Raw genomic sequence first — 8,791 nt, forward strand, 5'->3', positions numbered from 1 at the left:
CAATTTCTTTCTTGTGCTTATCAATATATACCCTGCATGACCCATGATTTGGTATTTGTGATCCTCATGAGCAGCTGAAGAAAAAAAAAAAAAAAGAAAGTTTGCAATCCACTCTACTACACTGCAAGCTCCTTGAGAAGAGGGTTACTGTTTCACTTATTCTTCACAGAGGCCTTAGTATAGGCCCTTTCACAGAAGGAAGGGCTTTCTGGCCACCCACTTAGACTCCTATGTGGTAGGTTGAGTCCAGTATTTATGATGGGGGAGAAGCTGCATCCTCTCTTCCCTGGGATGCCCTGGCCTTTCCCTCCTTTTTTTCTTTTTAACTCTTAGTGGTTCCCTGGTAGGCTAACCAGCATATGGATAATATGAGGGTTTTTCTGTACTGCCCCACCTTATGGTGTTGGAATGGCTTTAATTGGAACTTATCCTTTCCCTTTCTTTCCATTTGGGTTTCATTCTTGGGTTGGGAAACTCTCTGGCTTCTGTTCCATTCACTTGTGTTGCCTTAACCCTGCAAGTTTGGGATGAGGTGTCCCACTACTGAATCTTAAGCTGTTTCTGCAACAGGCTTCTGTAATCACCACACTCATGCTGCCCTCTGGGGAGAGATCAGCAGTTCCTGCTGACATACTAGAAGGCCAGGCTTGTGGCCCTTGCTGCAGCCATTTTAAACATTCTTGAGTATATTTCACAGTGCCTGCCGTGGACATGCTGGCTCCACTTCCTCCTGGGTCTATGAAGGCTGCTCTGGCCAGGGCTGAGATTAACTGTCCTGAGTCTGCAGACTCAGTTGCTCTCATGTCTCTAGCACCTGTAGTGGTGCATGGTGCCTGTTGTCATTGCTACTGCCACTCCTGTTGTTGTCAGGCACCAAAAGTCTCTGGATTTCAAGAAAGAGTGTGCTTCTCTGCAGTAAAAGATAAACTCAGTAGGCCTGGGTTGCCTAAAACCTGCACATTTCAAAGAAAGGTTTGACCACTTGCCAGGCTCCCAGGAGGTAACCTCTAAGTTTTTGGAATATCCTGCCTGATAAAAGCATCTTTTTTACATGGGGCTTTGGGACACTTAGTATCAGTTTGGCCTCTGAGAGGCTAGAGACTAAGTAACGAAGGTCAGCCATGTATGCACACCTTGCCTACATGACTGACCCTGAATAAAAACTCTGGACACCAAGGCTCAAGTGAACTTCATGGGTTGGCAATACTTTGTGCATGTTGTCTCTCATTGTTGATAGAAGACTTAAATGTTGTCTGTATCAATCCACTGGGAGAGGACAGATGGAAGCTCGCATCTGATGGCTCTTCTAGACTCTTCCCTGTGTATCTTTTTCCTGGCTAATTTTAATCTGTATCTTTTTTTCCTTTTTTTTAAACTGAGGTATAGTTGATTTACAGTATTATATTAGTTTCAGGTGTACAACATAGTGATTCAAAGTTTTTATAGATTATATTTCATTTAAAGTTATTATAAAATATTGGATGTATTCCCTGTGCTGTACAATATATCCTTGTAGCTTATTTATTTTGTACACAGTTTGTACCTCTTAATCTCCTACCTCCCCACATTGGTAACTTTTATTTTTTTAAACAAAATTCACATTTTATTTAGGTTGAAGTAAACTATACAAAATTGATTTTCTTCACCAAAAATAACAGCAATATTTTCTGTATTATTCCTAGATAAACCACAAAACACTTATTTTTGTAGGTTTTCTAGGTTTTGCTTGTAAACCAAGGTGAGGCAGTAGATACAGTCATGGAAAAAGACAGAAGAAAACAGAGAAATCAGTTGTCAGTATCCATGGCCTCTGATCCTGTCTTGACCATGAAACAGAAGTGTTCAACATATACCTGTCAAAAAGCTTATGAAGATGTAGGCTCAATAAAGGAATATAAACAGCAACAATCAGATGTGGAACAACAAGGGAAGGCTCTTCCATTCAAACTTTAACTATAACTTGTTCCTTCAACTTCATTTGATAAAGACAAAATCTACACTGAAATCCTTGTTTGGCAAACTCACACGTTTCTCTTACGGTCTGATAATGTTCTTAACTGTCCCTTACAGATTTTTAACAGCATACTTAAAACTCCTACTATTCAAAGGTCAGTCATGAGCTTCCTTGTAATGTTTTGTAAAATGTATTCCTTCCTCCCATACCTCCTCAAAATTTATTTCTTCAAAGAACTGATAACTCAGTACCTGACAATTGGATCCGCAGTGACAAATGTTATATCTAAAATGACTTAACTAATACAATTTCAAAGTGCCATTAGCAGAGATCACACAGAGTGTAACGTGGTACTTTCAATGCTATCTTCTGGAAGAACAGTTAGGTCTCCAAAGCATAGGACTTCAAACGGGCCATTTAAACAGGAAGATTACCAATGACTAATGTACTCAACGCGAGGCCTACAGGTCAAGATATTCAGTGATTAAGTGGCCTACGTACACCTTACAACTTTTCTGAAAGGTATTTTCAAATTTCTTACAGATTTTTTCAAATATCAAATATAAGAGAAAGCCTATTTTAAAAGTCTCTTAGGTATTTTAAATGGTTTCTGAATTATCTGTAGGAAGCTCTGACTTAACTTGTATAGAGTTTGATATATGTATCCACCATTAAATCCAAATCGTGTTTTATATCAAAATTTATGTTAAGCAAAGCCAAGTTACTTGACCTTTGGTCTGTCAAAGTGTTCCTCAGGTATGCTTTGAGACACTTTCACCCATTTTCATAGCGTTCATTCTCAACCTTCATCACAGGAAGAATACATAGGACCTTCAGCAATGCATAAACATTAGGAAAAAACTTGATGTCTGGCAGATGAAGGGCTTTATAAATAGTGGATGGAAGTTCTATATCTTTCCCTCTGTGTTTCCACTTGATTCTCCAACAATGCAGCTCAGCAGAGAGTCAGGATTAGGTAAATCACTTCCGTACATGTCAGCATGATGCTCCTCTGATGTATTGAATTTAAGCTGTCCCATGACATAGGGTACCAGAGATAAGCATTTAAGAGCTTTGAGGTGTTGTTCTGAGAATATATCTTTCAGTTCCTGAATAATGTGTTCCACTGTTGGAACATTTAGAGTTTCTTTATAGTAACTCTCAGAGGTTAGCTGAAATTCCAGGTTACTATGCTGAGCTCTGCGAAATTTCCCTGGGAGTTTCATCTGAATATCAAGTTTGGTTGCCAAATCTGTGACTTCCTCAAACCAAAATTCATGATAAACTTCGATATTTTCCATCACTTCATTTAGTGAATGCAGCACTGCAGTCAAACTACTGGCTGCAAAGAAGACATCAGAAGTTTGCCCCTGAAGATTTTTCCCAAAGGCTCTTGTAAAAGATAGAACATTTTTAAGAACAATGTTGGTAATGATGAAATCAAAATCTGTTACTGCACTACAGAGTACAAATGCTCGGCCAGCTATACAGTTATTCCATCTAACATCTGTGTCACTATTTATACCATCTATACATAAAACAAGTGCTTATAGGAGGTCCACTAAGATTTCAAAAGCATCACGCCTGCCTGTCCATTGAGAATGGCAAATTTCCTTCAGTTCTTTGCCCCTTTCTTCATTGTTCTGAAATAGAACAGAAATTACATTGTCAAGCTCTAAAAGCAGTTGTGGTGATTGATGGGAAAAAGAACAAGCTTCCTCAATTGTTCCTAATGTGACAGATACTCCCGTAACAGGCACTGATTTTGCCAACCACATATTTAAGGCACAGGAAGAGCAGAGTGTGTAGATAGCTTGGGGATATTTCTCTAAAAGTCTAGAAGCAACAACTTTCACTTTGGAAGAAAATCCACTGGACATAATGTAAGCCTGGCCACGACAGTACTCCATGTTGAATCCCCACTTCTCAGTTATTGTAGTGTGAAATTTCACAGCCAAAATTTCTGCATCCGCTTCATAAGGCAGGAAGCCCACAAATTCCTCTCTCAGGTTGTGAGCTTCATCAACAAACCTCACCAACACAGGCAGGTGCTCTTCCCCTGCTAAGTCCACCACATCGTCAGTGACGATGGAAAAGAAGTGAGTCTCTCACTTCCCTTAGGGTTTCTTCCCAAATGCAACTCTCACAGCTCTCTAGCATCTGTTTCTGCTGTGTTTTCAAACAGAACAATGTGTTAACTGCTGCTGTCTCAAAGTGCCTTCTCAGAACCTCTCCACCAGAATTGATCCGGCACTCCAGCAGTGCTTGAAAGTTATCAGGAGTAAAGAGACCTGGGATTTCATCAGTTTCATATCCATCCAGAGGTATGTTCTGTTTTCCCATAAGAATCAAAATTTCAAATAAAGATTTTAAGTATTCTTTGTTTTCCTTCTCTTCAAGGGTTAAAGTTAAAATGTCTTCACCCTGCTCTTCACTCCCTTCTTCTGCACTGGGGTTCTGAGCATTGTTGCTGTTTATTTCCTTATGTTTTGGTTCCTGTTCAGAAGTTTCATCAATTTTTTTCTGTTTCAGTGTCCTGATTTCATCTTCACTCAATTCTTTTATTCGTTTTCTGTGTCTACTGTGTGGATTATTCAAATGGCTGGTAAGATCAAATATTGTTGGCATTGCATTATCTCGAAGAACTGTCCTATAAGGACTCTCCCAATGACTTCACATGTATTTGCTTCAATTAATTTTGAGAAATACAATAACCCAATCATTCTTTAGTTTTCTGATGCCTCTGCAAAATGTATAGTTCTACAGATCATAGACGTCTCAAAGTGTTTGGCACACAATCAGTAATGTTTATTTAGTTTATCAGGTGTTTTATCTTCTAAGTCTGCTCTCCTACAATTCTCCACTGACTTCTGTCATCTGGCTGGATCCCACGGGAACCTGAAAAAGGCCAGGTCCGACTGCGTGCTCTTCCGTGTGCAGTTGGGGGCCGCGCAGAAGTTCCACATCGTAGTCTGCCAGCCGGCCGGCCCAGCCCTCACAGCCCTCACGCTGCCGCTGCTGTTGCACCTCCCACCCGCCCGGGACGCTGCCGCCTCCTTACCACCCGCATTGGTAACTATTACTTTGTTTTCTATATCTGTGAGTCCGTTTTGTTACATTCATTCATTTGTATTTCTTAGATTCCATATATAAATGGTAACATACAGTATTTGTCTTTCTCTGACTTATTTCACTAAGCATAATACCCACCAGATCTGCCCATGTTGTGGGAAATGGCAAAATTTCATTCTTTTTATGACTGAGTAATATTCCACTGTGTGTGTGTGTGTGTGTGTGTGTGTGTGTGTGTGTGTGTGTACGTACCACATCTTTATCCATTCATCTGTTGAGGGACAGGTCATCTGTTGTTGACTATGGTAAATAATGCTGCTATGAACACTGGTGTGCATGTATCTTTTCAAATTAGTGTTGTTTTCTTCAGATATATACTATGGAATGGAATTGCTGTGTCATATGGTAGCTCTATTTTTAGTTTTTTAAGGAACCTTCATACTGTTTTCCACAATGGCTGCACCAATGTACATTCCTACCAACAGTGCACAACAGTTTTCTTTTCTCCACATAGTCGCCAACATTTATTATTTGTGGTCTTTTTAACAATAGCCATTCTGATAGTTGTGAGGCGATTTTTTTTGTGGTTTTGATCTGCATTTCTCTGATGATAAGTGATGTTGGGCATCTTTTCATATGCCTGTTGGCCATCTGAAAGTCTTGTTTGGAAAAATGTCTATCAGCTCCTCTGCCCATTTTTTAATAGGATTGTTTGTTCTCTGTTGTTGAGTTGTATGAGTTCTCTATATATTTTGGATATTAACCTTTTATTAGATGTATGATTTGCAAATATTTTCTCCCATTTGGTATGTTGTCTTTTCATTTTGTCGATGGCTTTCTTTGCTGTGCAAAAACTCTTAAGTTTAATTAGATCCCATTTGTTTATTTTTGCTTTTGTTTCCTTTGCCATAGGAGACAGATTTTAAAAAATATTGGTACAATTTATGTCAAAGTGTGTTCTGCCTATGCTTCTTCCTGGAGTCTTATGGTTTCCAGTCTTACATTTAGGTCTTTAATCCATTTTGAGTTTGTTTTTGTATATGGTCGCAGAAAATGTTCTAATTTCATTCTTTTACATGTAACTGTCCAACTTTCCAACCACCACTTATTGAACGGTCTGTCTTTTCCCGCATTGTCTATTCTTGCCTCCTTTGTCATAGATTAATTGACCATAAGTGTGTGGGTTTATTTCTGGCTTTCTATTCTGTTTCATTGATCTTTCTGTCTGTTTTTGTGCCAGTACCATATTCTTTTGATTACTGTAGCTTTGTAGTATAGTCTGAAGTCAGGACGTATGATTCCCCCAGCTCTATTCTTCTTTCTCAAGATTGTTTTGGTTACGCAGGGTCTTTTGTGCTCCTATAAAAATTTTAAAATTATTTGCTCTAGTTCTGTGAAAAATGCCATTGGTATTTTGATAGGGATTGTGTTGAATCTGTAGATTGCCTTGGGTGAAAGTTTAGTATCTTTAAATAACAAACATTTATTATCTCACAGTTTCCGTGGGACAGGAATTTGGGCATGGCTTTGCTGAGTCCTCTGGCTCACAGTTTCTCACAGGACTTCAGTCAAGGTTTCAGGTGCTGAGGACTCGTGTGAAGATTTGATTAGGGAAGGATCTGCTCCCAAGTTCACTTAAGTGATTATTTCATTCAGTTACTCAAGAGCTGTTGGACTGTAGACCTCAGTCCCTGGATGAGTAGCAGGCAGGTGATTTGAGACAGTGGACCAAGGAACTAGGAAGTATCCTCTGAGGGTTGAAAGGACTGAGCTGATGCTGAGGAAAAATTTATTCCAAACCTGGAAAAAGGCAAAATGCTCATTGCTTGATTCCTTCATATCATGCTAAAGCTTCATCAGAGAAATCAATTAGGCTTTCATCTGACTCTGGAATATAACTAACAATTAACAGTTGGCAAGGGTACAGACAGCTCTGTAAAGTTAGCGGTTAGTTTATTGAAAATTATAGGGTTTGATATTTTGCTGCATTGTGGAGAAGATAACCCTAAAGTTTATAGGCTTGTTCTCTTGAAGAATATTTATAGATTTTCATCTGACTGAGCAATTTTTGATTCTTTTCCCTTTGCATAGTACAGAACTATGTTCTTCAAATGCTTTTGCCACCAACCCCATTGTCTTCTAATTGGTTTTTTCATTAATAAGTTAAAATTTGGCACGTGATTATTACCTGTTGTTTTTAACAGTGAGTGCCAATTAGACTGTGGAAAACAGACTTGACCAAAGATACTGCTCTGAGTATTGCAAGCCATAGAAATGATAAAAACAGATGACATTCTGCCATCTGCAGAGGGAGAGGCGTGGGGATGTTTTGTCTCTGTACAATCTTAGAGCAAAACTAAAACAGCTGAAGTGAGGCTTGTACCTACAAGTTCTGATTATGTTATCTTACATGATGAAATTCTAGTTGTTGCAGGAAAGGATCAGAGAAATAAGCAATACGTTTTTCCTAAGCAAGCCAATGAGTCCTAGGGAATTTTATAAAAAGAAGCTGAAACTGGCTAGACAATGTGACTGTCTTTGGAAACTGGTTTTGTTTTTCAAGGAGAGGGAGTAAGAGAACAGTGTTTACCTCATGATCTCAGTTACTGAGTCAGTGGATAAAAGTCCAGTAAGTTCATACACAGCAAACACAGCAGAGAGTACAGTAACTGCTTCAAAGTATTTTCAGAGAAACACCAGAAGGCAGAATGATTCAAAAAAAGAAATAAGTGACTGGAAGCATATGGACTAGCTAATTTAGGGAATCAGATGTAAAATATATAACTCTGCCACTCTGAAAAGTTTTGGTAAATGCTGTTCATGCCAGGGAGCTTCCTAGCCTACAGAACAAAATAGATTGAACAGGAAGAACCAAGGTAGCATGAAGAATTTCAGGAGTATTTTAAGTAATCCTACTATCTAGAGATCAGGGAACCTAATTTCTATGACTTGTAGAGCTTTCTCCTTAATTCATGATGACTAATTAATAAACTGAGCTCAGGGAATGGGATAGTTTTAGATATAGAGAAGGAGTCTGAGGCTTTCATGAGATGGTTTTGATCATTAGTTTTAGATAATGAAGGTAATTCTATTTTAAACTGGAGAATTTTCAAGAAAAAATATTTGCAGTAGTATAATTATGTTGTACTCAAATGATACAAATGTTTTTTGAAAATTACATGTTCCTTCTGCTCTCTTAATAGACCTGTTTGATATAAGAATCTTTCAAACAATAGTTAAAATTTAGGCACAGTTAGAAGTTAATTTACTCCAGTGGAAATTTGCTCAAATTTGTGTCTTATATATACTCACCTCTGTGACCACAGAATTCTAATTTGTCAATGTGTATAAACACAGGGTTTGGCAACATAATCAAAAATATCATATTTCTTACAATTTTCTCTCTTCCTCAAGGCCCTTATGTCTTGCAAACTTCTCTCCATACATTGGCTGGTTCTGATGGTGCTGACCACAGCACAAGGCCTCTGGGAGCTGAGGGAATTCCCCCGTTGTGCTGGGTTCTGGCTCGCCTGCATTCCTTGCCTTCCTCTGGTGCTGCCCTGGCTCAGGTAAGTGCAATATTGTGCAGTGTGGTCCTCTCCCACTGATGAATCATCAGTGTTCCTAACAAGCCTGGCAGGTGACTTGTTGCTTCCTGTACTCAGACCCATCTACACAACTGAGGAAAACGGCTCAGGTTAAGTTCCAGGATCTAATGTCAATTAGAATTTAATTAATAATGAGTCAGTAAGGAAGATAGAGGTG

The 8,791-nt window shown here is 38.8% G+C and overlaps 1 pseudogene; it reads right to left on the reverse strand.

Annotated features, from left to right (window-relative positions):
• Positions 1-2,358: 2,358 nt before the first annotated feature.
• Positions 2,359-8,396, reverse strand: LOC113606768 (52 kDa repressor of the inhibitor of the protein kinase pseudogene; annotated as a pseudogene).
• Between the last annotated feature and the right edge of the window lie 395 nt (positions 8,397-8,791).

Source organism: Aethalodelphis obliquidens, unplaced genomic scaffold (genome assembly GCF_003676395.1).
Source record: "Aethalodelphis obliquidens isolate GAN/ISIS:26980383/991018 unplaced genomic scaffold, ASM367639v1 scaffold45, whole genome shotgun sequence".
In the NCBI taxonomy this organism is placed as follows: domain Eukaryota; kingdom Metazoa; phylum Chordata; class Mammalia; order Artiodactyla; family Delphinidae; genus Aethalodelphis; species Aethalodelphis obliquidens.